Raw genomic sequence first — 12985 nt, 5'->3', positions numbered from 1 at the left:
TGAGGAATTCAACGTTCCTGCAAAGCCGAAAAGAGTTCTGCCATCTGATGCAGAGGGTTTGACACAGGGTTTCCTGGTGGATCTGGAAAGACTGTCATCATCTGCAGTGGGCTTTAGATCAGGCTCAGTTACAGCTTTCATTGGTTCCTGTGACATTCTGCTTTGCTTTGGGGTTGGATTTTTTTTTTTTTCCCCCTGCTCCATCTGCCTTTGTAGACGACCTCCCTCATGTTCCAGGCACAGGCTAATGGCAGGAAGTTGTTTGCCTGTGTGACCTTCACAACAATTTCTGCATCATACTGAGCATGGACCAGAGGAATTCTGCTATTCGGTTGCACTTGGTTTCATCAATCACACTTAAAACAAAATAATAGTGGAAAAGGTTTCATACTGAATAATGCTCATTAATTAGGAAAGTTAAGGAACTTCATTGTGTTAATTGGACATAATTTCTATATAAAACCTGGTTAATCAGCGATCTTTAAGTGCATTTTATTCATCATGTAACAGAAAAATGACTTTTTGACTCTTTGAGATTACTTGTGGAGGTATTAAAAGAGACATTTATATTAATACCATATTGACATGTATCGATGAAACCTGAAAACTTCTCTCCCTTTCCTACCACAGAAAATTGCTTTCATTTGTCACTTCTAAAGGGGGCAGGGGAATAATTCTCCACCCTCGGTTGGCAATTTAAGATTGATCTGACGAAGATAGAATATTTCAGACAATCGATTAAAGAACTTATCTTCCAACCCTAGTTTCAGCTCCTGTGTAGGATCGCATCCTGTTCGTAACAAGACACTTATAAGCTTCAGGTTATTTTTGAAAATGTGTTCTCCAGAACAAAGTACTAGTTGAACGAGCAGAACTGTGTGATGCTGTGATTTCATTTAGAGGTTGTTGTCCTTTGCCTTTTGCACCTTTCTGTGTAGGGAAAATAGCAGTGTGCTCACAGAGGAACTGGACTTCTGAAATCACATTTTTTTTGCTTGAACATTCAGTCATTTCTCAGTGAAACGTGCATCTACAAAACAATGGAATAAATGGTAATAAGTTTGTATGAGAATTGTGCCTCATTTTAAATTCATAGTATTTAGAAAGTCCTTCCTTTCCGAGTACATTTGTTTTCCATTAGAAAATATCTTCTAATGACTACTAATTAATACTGATATATAGGTCATCTAAGATAAAAACAAAACTTCTTTCACTGCTGAAATATCTCTAGGGAATTAGAAAGCACTCTTTTCAGTATTATAAAGCTTAGTGATTTGTTGTTTACCAGTTTTACCTCTCTGCTTCTGTGTGTCTACTGTTCTATCTCAGCATGGGGACTGTGTCTCATAAGCATAGACCTTTGCCAACATTCCCTTGAGGTTTTGGCAGACCCACGTGGAGAGGGGTGAGGATTTCTCTTGGGCATACGTATTCGCACCGTGCCTCTAGCCAAGCAGCAAGGAGCCCATGAGGAAAGCTGGTCCTCATGGGAGGCACAGACTGATCTTGCAGCCAAAAGCTTGGAAAATTCCAAATAAGCTCCTGGAAAGCCATGGATGTTTAAACCAAATCCAGATATTTTGGGGTTCAATTTCCAGAAAGAGATTTCATGCATGTGGGCAGAGCAATGTTGTCTGAACGCCTGCTTTCAGAAGACTCTTTAGTCAGCTTATTATAGTCAAACTTATCCAGCACTACTGATAAGCTGAAACCCTAAGAAAAACCAAAAGCCCAAACAAACCAAAAACTGAGAGTTGAGGCTTCCCCTCCCTTTGCAACATTGGGAGTAACTGTTGGAGAAAAGGGGCAACAGGGGATGCTGAACGTGCTCCTGGGTCTGGCAGTTTGGAATTATTCTGGCTGTTACTTGTGTCACCTGTTTGCCTGACTCTGGGTGTGCTGTTCTCTGTGCAGCTAAAAGCTTCATTGTTTCTATTGACTTTAGCAGCAAACATAATGTAGTTTCTGAATGTGCATAATGTTTTAAATGGAGTATATTGTAAATATTTTATATTTAATATAAATATATTATTTATAATATATATTCTTTATATTAATACATTTATATTAAATACATTAAGTATATTGTAAATATTTAAATATATTAAGTGTATTACAATCATGCTGGATACCCATGTTGAGACCACTAAGCTAATCTGCTGAGCCTGGGTGCATAGTCATTTTGGAAAATGGTGTCCCTTTCAAGTCTGATGTTTTAATTTCAAATTGACTTTGAAAATGTAAGTAATAGGAAGTGACACTTTCATTCCCCTTATTTTGGAAATGGTGGATATAGCGTACGTTTTCTTGTTTCCTCATGTGTAAAATGCATAATGGGTTAACTATGGTCAACGTTTCATAAGTTGGTTTTAGGCTGAATATTTTTAACAACTTTATTCTCCTGTGGACAAAGGTAATCACAGGTCAAATTATTATCTGCAGCTGTATAGGCAATTGGAAGGCATTTTTTTCCACTTGGTCTGGAACTGAAAGTCAAATTTGCCATAGTTCGTTAAAGTGACGGTAGTAATTACTCTACAGTGGAAACTCTTGGGTCAGCCCTTGGTTGCCCAAAACCTAGATTTATGCCACTGGTGTCTGTGTTTTGTTTTGGGTTTTTTTTGTTGGTGGTTTGGTTTTTTTGTTTTGAAATGAGGGGAAGAAGTGATCAGAAATACCAGTGAGGAAACTGGAAGTCTGATGGTAATCTTTAATCTATGAGAAAGATACTCTATTTTCATATTTCAAAATTTTCAGACAGCAGCAGTTTGCAGTCAGATTCAGGATGGCAAGCTCTGATTTTGATGCATCTGTGGTGACCTCAAGGCAAACTTCAGTTTCCCAGTATGATTAAATTTAAAATCAAGTTGTTAACCTCATATTATGGAAATATTTGTTGCAAGCAAACTTGAGGTTTTTACATCAGGAACAAAACATTACTCTGTATTACTTACTCTTAATACTCTGTATTTTGATCTGCTTGTGCCTGGTTTATATAAAGCAACTTGAGAACCTGGGGGGTGGCAGATCACCTAGACCGGATGATACTCGTCTTGGGTTACTGCAGGGAATAAAGTGTGAAATAGCAGAGGTACCGATGAGGACATGTGGTATATCCTGAAAAATCAGCAGCTGTTCGTGACAATTGACAAAGCACCAGTGTGGGATCTACTTCCCAAATGGAGCAGCCAGGTCTGGGCCATCAGGAGATGGGCAAGCTGCCTCGCTGCTGCAGGGGGACTGAATGAGAGTCTCCGGAGAGTGATGACGGGCAATGGCTGGCTGGGCATAATTCTAGGGTCAAATTACAGTTTCATTTGGAAGGAGGAATCTTACACCTGTTAGACTCCGTAAGAACGAAGTTGCACAGACGTGGGATTACACATGGACACAGAATAAGGACTGTGTAGTGCGGTAGGCTTGAGTTACTATGTTTTTCAGAGGGCTTTTTCTTTAAGTTACGTGTCGGGCCTTGTAATACACACCATGAAATGGTGACAATAATAATTAGAAAGTGAATATAACTTCTGCCAGCTCTCATCTCTGGCCTGCCAAAGAATGCTCATTTTAGATAGCAGGTTCTTAAGTTCCGGTTTGTTTTGCTCTGAAGCAGTACATACATTTTGTATCTCACCCTGGAGATAGATGAATATAGCTCATCAGGGTATTCTTATTCTTTGATTTCTGGGAGATCTGCGTGCAATGGTTGCTTCATCAAATGTTCCTAACATTTGAATAGTCTCAAATACCCCAGTGCAACCAAATTGTCAAAGATGAGCACAGAAAGGACACGTTCTCCTAAAACTCCAGATGAGTATTTGTGCCCATGCCAAATGCTGCAAGCACGCGAAAGCATGCGTACGCAGTGCTGTGGCTTCTTTTAAAGGAGACAGGGACCATCTGTGTAGCTCTCAACTCTTGGATGCCACCTGAGAGAAGTGGGTGTTGGCCTCTTCTCCCAAGTAAATAATGACAGGACCAGAGGAAATGGTCTGAAGCTGTGGCAGGGGAGGTTTAGATTAGATATTAGTAAGAATTACTTTACTGAAAGAGTGGTCAGGCACTGGAACAGCCTGCCCAGGGAGGTGGTTGAGTCACCATCCCTGGAGGTGTTTAAGAAACGTCTAGATGTGGCGCTTCAGGGCATGCTCTAGTGACAGAGATTGTAGGTTGTTTGGTTGGACTCGATCTTAAGGGTCCTTTCCAACCATGAAGATTCTGTGATGTTACAGGGCAGCCCGACTGAACAAAGGAGGTGAAGAGCTCTGTGGCCTTTAGACCCTGAGCACCCTCTTCCTTTAGCGGGGCGATCCCTTTACATGATAGTATCAACACTGAAATAAAGCTGAAGGTAAAGATTCCCATCTGTTTGCCTGCCTGTGTGTTTTTTGGAGAAGCAGAGCATTTCATAGGCCTGTCAGCAGGGCAGTTTTCACTTGCAGTAGTCATATTTGAAGAAAGGGAGAGGAGAAAGTGTTTGGTAGAGATTGTAAAGGATGTCAAAAATCTCCAAGTAGATTTTGGTGCACCAGGGATTATGTATCATGGCGACGTTCTCTAAATGTCAAGTAATGTGTGCTGGTGAAAATGATCTAAATTCACATATAGTGACGTGCTCTAAAGCTGTGGGGTTCTCCAAGGAGTAAAAGTCACCGCGGATATTTCAGTGAGGATATCTAAACAGTGTTACTGCACTTGGAAAAACAACAACAACAAAAAAAAAAAAACCAAAAAAACAAAAAAGGGGGAGAAAAAAGAGAAGAGGAGTTTTCTGAGGAGTACAGAGGGAGGTAAAGTAGAAATTTAAGTGGGTATCTGGGTTCATCGATGTCTACTGTAATTTCTCAGGGATCAGTCTCTCCTGTAATAATCTTATTCTACTTTAAAATAGTCGATAAAAAGAGTGCACTTTCACTGTAATTAATCAAAAGCAGCATCGAGGTAGGAAACCTTTGCCTAACTCCTACTTTTGCCTCGCCTGCACAGATCTTGAATGAAACTCGCCAGGTGTTTCCATATTTACTGAAATTCCCTTAACTCAAGGTTTTCCCTCAGCTTCAGGGTAGAAAATGTTCATCTAATCATTCTGAATTGTGAATGTATCACTGGAGTCCTTTGGCTGGAGAGGACCTCCCACGAGGAGCACAGTGCTCCCCTGCCAAAGGTCTTTATTTGTTATGTTGATTTAAAGAAAGCATCTGAAATGATTTATTTTGTCACTTCTCTGCTCTCTTTTCTGGTGAATATGTATGCAATTGTGAGGAACTGAGAGCATCTCACGTGGCCCTGTTTTTGAGTGGGAAACTGCTATTTTAAATCAGGTTTGAAAAGATTATTTTTAAAACTGAGGATTGTGCCCTTAGCAAAAGCATTGGAGGTGTGGGGACATGGAGAAAGTATAGGGATTGGTATATTTAACCCTTTAAAGAGTTGTAGGTTGTGATTCATGCCCCTTCACAGGAGAGAAATAGCCTGTCATCTGGATATTTTGGAAAGACTGTGATACAGGGGCAGAACAGATGATGCGCGACTCAGTTTTTCCCCGTGAATGTAAGGTCTGAGATTTTGCTTACGACAGGAATCTGTCTTACATTGTTGTTTTCAGCAGTTGGTGTCAAAATGAGTGTGGCTACTACAAATTGGTACTAAAAGCAGTCAGCAGTTCCTGATGGCAAAAATCTCTGCCCAAAGGGAAAAGCCTTGGGTCGGTGCAGCGTCCCTCTCACCTCCCTGGAGGTGAGGCTGAGAACTAACTCCCATGGGCTGGGTGAGCTGGGGTGAGTTAAGGTAGGGAGATGAGCAACATGAGGAGCTGTGGAAGCTCTTGTTATTCCACTGGATAGGTTTGATGTCTCACTAGCAATATTGGCAATTCATTGACCTCTCTCAGAAAGGCTGTTGGGTCTAGGTTGTAAGTGCAACCCCTGGGGTATCTCTCCTCTTGACAGACAAGGAGGCACGCTCCTATGTACGTTTCCAGGTGGATCTCATCCTCTTCGAAGCAAAGTAGACAGATGACCTTTCTGCATAGCTGCTTTACCTAATACAGACTATGCACTCTGCAGGATGTTTTAGGTGAGAAAATTAGCACGTAAAATTCTTAGCATAGTGGTATTATTTAAGAGTTTGTTTTTTTTTTTTCTCTCCTTGGGTCATTATCTAAATCACCCTGTGTCAGCAGACCTTGTGTTGGGATGTGAATTCCATGGAATATGTGCCTAAAATTAGTTACAGAACAAAGTTGTTTCTTCACTATTTACTGCTTAGAAGCTCATCAGTGTTAGGGGTCAATTCATATTTTGGCGAACTTGTAAATATATGATTATTTCCTGTAAAGTGCAGAAAGGGTATTACGCAAAGTGGGACCTTGAGCAGTTTAGGATTATGCTCTATGGGAAAACACAAAACTGCTGTCACTATAGAGTCCATAAACACTTGAATTGATCAATACTGTCACTCTTCTGGGTCGCATCCTCTTCTGCCGTTCCCTGTGTGGGAAGGAAATGGTTTTCTGAAAATGTTTCTGCTGATACCAGTGTTGGTGTTCCTAAACACAGAACAAATCCAAATGTTCTGGGCTTCGGTTATAGCCCAGCATTTCTTGCTCCTGCTCAATATGAGGCTCAGTTCTCTTATAAATTATTTGGCATGCATTTGGAACTCTCTCAATTTTACCTCAGCCCTGCAAAGGGGTAGGGTTCAAACATAGTTCACCGTGGTACTTTCTGTTCCACAAGGCGTACCCTATAGCTGTTTTGTTTAGCACAGTGGTCATCTTTGTTGCAGTCATGTCCTATTTACAACCTCCAGGAAAAGTTTCATGGCTGTGCTGCTTGCGCTAGAAAAACTGTGCTAGCAACAATTTTTGCCTTTTATCCATAGGATAGGGACTTCTTTCTTTGTTTTATAAGTATTTTGCATTGCTGTTTAAATACACTTCTGTGGAAAACAAATTTCGGTTTTTATTGTCCTTTCTGTGATCAGAACCATTGACACGGAACTGTAGTTGTCGTCTTCCTCTCGGATCAAGGATGCCGATGTTTTTAAGGGGAGAAGGTGAGAAAGGCTTCAGAAATGCACTTTAATTTAGAAATGCGTGTGAATTTGAATAGATTTACAATGCTTCTCTAAAAACAATGCAGAACTGAAGTCTACAGGGCTTGAAATTGGAAGAAGTCTGAGACAACAAATGGAACTATTGGGCTGTATAGAAAATGATTGTCTGCGCAGCCCAGTGAACTGAGGGGAATCGCAGAGATAAAAAACTATATGCAGCTGAGTGCCCAGACTTTTTTTTTCTTCATCGTGAGTGCTTCTCATGAAGCCTTACTAGCGGGCTAAAATAATTTAAGTGTCTTTGGTGTATCCTCCTTAGCGACCCAGTTTCATGCGGCAGAGGCTGTGAGCACCTCCACTTCTTTTCTTATTTGTTCAGTCCTTCCCAGTTTCCTGCAGGCACCAGGGACATGCTGGCCGTACTGGTGAAGTGGTGTGGCAAGGTTGCTGTGTCAGAGTTAACTGGCAGCTGAAAGGCAGCATAAATCTCTAAGCAGTCTGGTGACAGCAGTAGAGGCAGCTATCGAGGCACGCTTTGATTGCATTTGACCTAAGTATATTTAAATCTATTTAATCTAAATAGGCACAGAGAAAACTGAGCAATGCTTCCTACCTCTGCGTTTTTATACTGTATTTGAGTTGTGTGTGGAAGAAAGGGAGATATTTATTCTGCATGCAGCTAGGGCATGTTATTCCGTTGTACCTTAACCTCCAGAAATGCTCCGTGAATTAGCAAAACTACTGTCCTCTTACAGCCACCTTCTTTGGACCACTAATAACTAACCCGTGAGCAAGAGCGAGTCGTATGTTACAGCTTTAGGGGTGAGCGGCTAGTGCTTTATTTCCAATACATGTGAGCTTTGAGATAACTCTGAATCCTCTAGGGATTTGGATTTACTATTGATATGCAGACAAATCCCTAAGCCTGACTGTAAAACTGCTCAAGGCTGGAGATGGGAATACTGAATACTGAAGTGGCAGTATTTAGTCACACTAATTCTGGTTCCTCTGCCAAAGCTGTTTGTTTATTTTATGATCTGATTGGCATAACGTATCTGTATTTGCTTCTTTTTTTGAACGGAATTCATCATCTCTAGTCTAGAAGAAACTAAATTGCATTGATCAAGGGGTGAAGATTCTTGATCTTGTAACTGATTAAAGACTAGAAGCAAATGATCAGTTTTTGGTCTAAAGGGATATTATCAGGGATTCACATGGAGCTGGAATGGTTGTTGCTAAATATGTTCTTGGAAACTGTTTGGAAACAGGAAATGAACTGTGGGGTGATGAAACTTGTATCTAGGCTACCCAAAATGAAAATTAATTGCAGCGTTGCAAAAGGATCACTTGTAGGGAATGGATGTGCTATAAAATGGGGCTGCAATTCTGTGTTCAGAGGGGTGTTTTTCTCCATCTGCATTACTTTGCAGTTAACTCAGGCAAGGATGGACTGTGCATTAGTTATTACCCATTTGGAGAGAGATTTAGTAGTCACTGTAGATAACTCCATGAATATTTCTGCTTACTGCTCAGAGAAGCAAATATAAGTCAGAGAAGGCAAATAGAGCAATAGTAATTTGATCAGTGAAACGGAACAGTTTATGGATGAGAAAAGACTTGATAGAAAAAGTTTTACCAGCTTGAATGGCATGAGGAGCAAGCAGAATGCAGGTAGGGAACGCTAATTTATTCCTTCCCATGATGTAAGAGCCAGAGAGCATCAAATAAACTTGTCAAACAGGTTTAAAAGAATGGGAGTTATTTTTGCTCACAATTCAATATTATAAGGTGGATCTGATTCCCGCATAATGTCACAGAGACAAAAAACATACCTCTATTAGAAGACCAAATAAATGAACACTGTAAAAATCCATTGGTGAGCATGAATTAGGAGGATTTGACACAGACAACCTCAAGGAGCCCAAAGCTTTGCTTTGCTAAAGGCAGGATGGGGTTGTGGAAGGCAATAATATACCTTCAGTCTTGCCATGTTGTGTGCTCCTTCTACAAGCATCTATTACCAACTGGCCGCAGACAAAAGCTGCTGGCTTAGGTAAACATTTGGTCTGTCTTGGTAAGGTTGTTCTTTTAGTCTTGAGGTCTGTCTACAGTAGACAGAGGTGAGCTTATTGTATCCTTTGCCCTGAGCTAGTACAGGCTGTGTGTGAGCTTGAGCCTGAGAACCAGCTCACCGTGTTGACATGATGCTGAGACTGATCCAAAAAGCCCTACTAGTAGGATTACTGGATCCTGCTGGCTCAGAGGGGCTCAGCATACAGGGTGGGCTGACGTCCATCCACACAAAGTGATATAGACATGGAGGTGCGTGCTGTCCCAGAGGCGTCAGGGCTGTGTGTGAATTTTGAGCAAGGGAGACCATCCTCGCCACGCTCTCTGAGCATTTCCCTAGCAGCCAGCTTAGTTGATACATTACTTGGAGGAACCTAATTCCTTTCCTCTCCATAATATATATAAGGAGGCCATATTTCTTAATGTGGGATCTGTTATCTACAATGTATGCATTACGAAACTCTGCATCAAAACGTGTGAATCCTCTTCTGCCTGGAGCTTTTGTTCTGGAGCCTGTTTTTATTTTATGGATGGTTCCTGCTATGTTTCAATGTTTCAGTTTGTGTGTGGAAAGCTGGAATTTTAGCTGTACAGGGAAAGTTCACCAAGCTTGAAATAACCAATGTTACCCACGTGATTCTTGTTTTGCTTTTGAAGGTGGGCAGCCCATGCTCAGAAAACCCCTCAAACTTCATAAAGATCAGTCTGAAAGAAGGAATTTTGCTGAGCTGCCAGGCAAGGAAATGGTTACATCTGTCAGATTTCTGTTGTTTGCAAAGCAAGAGAACAGGAATGGAAGCTATTCCCTCTCCCCCCCCAACTTTCCTGATGCTCTAGTCTTCGTTGCAGGGCTGTACAGAATGGTGCGGGCCACTGCACACTGATGGTGCTCTGTTGTGCTGTTCAGTTTATACCAGCTGAAAAACAGCAGTTGCTTTTTGGTCGAAGCTGTAGTGAAGGTTTTTTTGCAAGGCAGTATCACGGACTTCAGTGAGCTCAGTTTATATCCACTTGTTCTTCAGCATGTGGCATCCTCGAGATCCATGCCAAAAAGAGATTCTCTACAGAAGCTGGCACGTAGTTTCCAGGAAAAACAATGAAAAGTAATTTCCAGTTCCTGTATATGTGTACGCAGTGCCCTCCACCAGTCCTCTGAGGTTTGGCTGTTACATTAAGGAAGAGTAATGTGGTAAAGAAAGAAAACATTGCCTTGTTGTAAACCTCATCTCTTTGCAACAGTTTCCAGTTCAGAAGTCTTTTTGTTTTTTCCCTTCCTTCTTAATTTTTTTTTTTTATTTTGAGCCTCTTCTCTGACTGATTGTAGCTGGAGTTGAAGGAGAAGTCAAGGTGGTCCCCTCAGTCCTATGATGAGATGTATACAGCCTCCATGAGGAAAACAAAAGTTTTGGGAGAGTCAAGTGATTTTTCAGGCGCCTTAGTCTATCCACCTTTGATCTCAAGGACCTCATTGCCTTGCAAACTGGAAAGAAAAAATGTTTTGCAAAGCAATTTGTGGGGAGGGAAAAACCTAAACACCCCATCCCAAAACTAAAAAAAACCCAAACTGCAAAAATGTAGGGAAAGGGGGCCTTACAAGAAAAGTGGGAGAGAGAAGAAAAGATACCTGAAGAGCAGAATTCATTCTTAGCTGTGTATAACGCACCAAAACTAAGGTGCATGGGATCAGATGATATTGTCTCTGATTCACTGTTCATTTCAAGCAAGTGTTTTGCGCCATCGTGCTGGTATTTTGACGGTTATCTTTGGCTGGGGAAAACAACCTTTCCTGGCACTGGGACGCTGGGGGAAGAGCGCCATCCCTGCTCCCCGTGGGGTCCAGGGCTGACCTTTCTAATCTGCAACAAGTGGTTTCTCAGCCTCTGCGCAGACCAGGATTGTCAGGCTTGGAACATCCCCCCTTGAGCTTGATGCCTCCTGCTCGCTACGGGCCTTTAGATGTGCGAGTAACGCGTGGTATGGAAATAAGAGCATTGGGTCAGTGGAGGCTGGTACTGCGCAAGCGGTTTCTGTCCTGTTCTGAGAGCAGCTGAGGAATGGCGTGGGTGGCACCTGCTTAGTATAACAGCTCTGGACACATTTGTGGATGCAACTACCAGCCAAAGGAACAGCCAGTGGCCTTTGTCTGCTCTCATGTGTCTCATACATCTGCTTGGCACCTCTCTGCTCTAGCAGCAAGGGCTTGGGGAATGAGTGGCTTATGGCTTTAGCTGGCTGGAGAGACGTATTCCTCCCAGCTACCTCAGCCTATAATAAGAAAGGTGTAGGTCTTGTCATATAAGATATAGGAAAATAAAGTTTTGGGGGAGTTTAATTCTTTTCTTCGCAATGGGGGTGCCAGTTGTGTGGGATTTGTTAGTCACTGGCGTAATACAAGCAATGGGGATATTCTGATTTGCCTGAAATGAACAACCTGGAAAACTCACATGAAAGATTGATTACATGGGGTTCCTTCTTTTCTGTTTAAAGTCTGTAAGTTCACCCAAGGACCTGCCCTTCTGGCTATTCATTTTCAGAGCCCTTCTGAGGTGTACCCAGTGCATAAAGCAGCCCCCCAGCATGTTATGTATCATAAGGTAGTGCGTCAAACTGAGAGAAAATAGATACTTTGACAGAAAAAGTTCTGCACTTAAAAAAAGCAACATACCTCCTTGCTTCCAATCTTTTTGGTTAGGTATTTTAAAAAAATGTTTTCCCACAAAAGCAATTTATTGCTAACTCTATACCAGCAAAAGTAGGAAATGTAATCATAGTTTTGAATTAGAAAGGTGTGGGAGGGATGAAAGGTGATACGAGCAGTGTAATTTGTTAGCTGATGGCTGCAAGTGATAGGCATGTGGTTCTGTAGCTATTGCATTCTTTGATTTTTGTAAAGAGGTGCTCTGTTCCCCTTTTCCAGCATTGTTTATACTTCAGCTCCCTGTTTCCCCTGCTTTGGCTCTTGACCTGCATGATAATTAGGTAAAGAGAACAAAAGCTATGCTTACCTAGTTTTCTATAAGTAATGCAGGAGAAGTAGGCCTTCAGAGGGGATTTAAAAGGGAGGAGGATAATGATTTAAACTTGAACAGGAAGTAAACTAAGGGGATACAGGATCTAATCTCTGGTGGATAACAAGGAGAGCAAAGTAATGAAAGTAAGGGGAATATTCAAGTCTCTTGTGTTTTTGGAGGGAGCACTGGTAAAGAGGGCTATAAGGAAACTAAATCACGCTTTATAAAGCACTTTTTGATACAGAAGAACACATCACATACAAGAAAGATCCTATTGTTAACAATGCATTTACTTTCAATTTGAATCAGCTTGACAGGCCGGATATTCCATGTGTGTCTCTAAAGATGAGAAACCTTTTTTGGGGAAAAGGTACTTCATACCTCTTATATGATATCTATTTGGTACGACTTATTGTGTGGAAAAAAAAAAAATCATTAGAGCTTAAAGTGCTGAAGTGGAAAATCAAGACTTTTCTTTTTATCCCAGGCCTCTTCACTAAGAATTTCTTCCCCCTTCTCCTACTGAGCCTGTACGGAATTAACTTAGTTTGTCTGAAACGCAGCCCAGGGGGACCAGCTAGGACTCCAACAGATCTTTCGTGTCAAAGTAGCTCTTATCTTTTTTCTCTCATTAATATTACCATTGCAAATACTTGTGTTCTTTGCTCCTCTTCTTTTCTAAATGCAGTAGGAGATACTTTATATTAGGGAGTTTTTGAGTATTTTTTTTTTATGGAAGCTCCAAAGAAAAGAGGAAGTATAGATGATTAAGGAGACAAATTGTTCAGCAAAGTAAGGTCATACTGAGAGGGGAGGTTGTAGCACTTTAATTTCTGAGATAAATTTAA

The 12985-nt window shown here is 41.3% G+C and overlaps 1 protein-coding gene across 1 annotated transcript in view; it reads left to right on the top strand.

Annotated features, from left to right (window-relative positions):
* Positions 1–12985, top strand: part of LOC128908235 (diacylglycerol kinase iota-like) — a 59590-nt gene that overhangs the window by 823 nt on the left and 45782 nt on the right. The window lies entirely within an intron of this gene.

The sequence above is a fragment of the Rissa tridactyla genome, chromosome 1 (assembly GCF_028500815.1).
Source record: "Rissa tridactyla isolate bRisTri1 chromosome 1, bRisTri1.patW.cur.20221130, whole genome shotgun sequence".
In the NCBI taxonomy this organism is placed as follows: Eukaryota; Metazoa; Chordata; class Aves; order Charadriiformes; family Laridae; genus Rissa; species Rissa tridactyla.
Note: the sequence above shows the minus strand (reverse complement) of the source record. Positions and strands in the feature narration are given on the sequence as shown.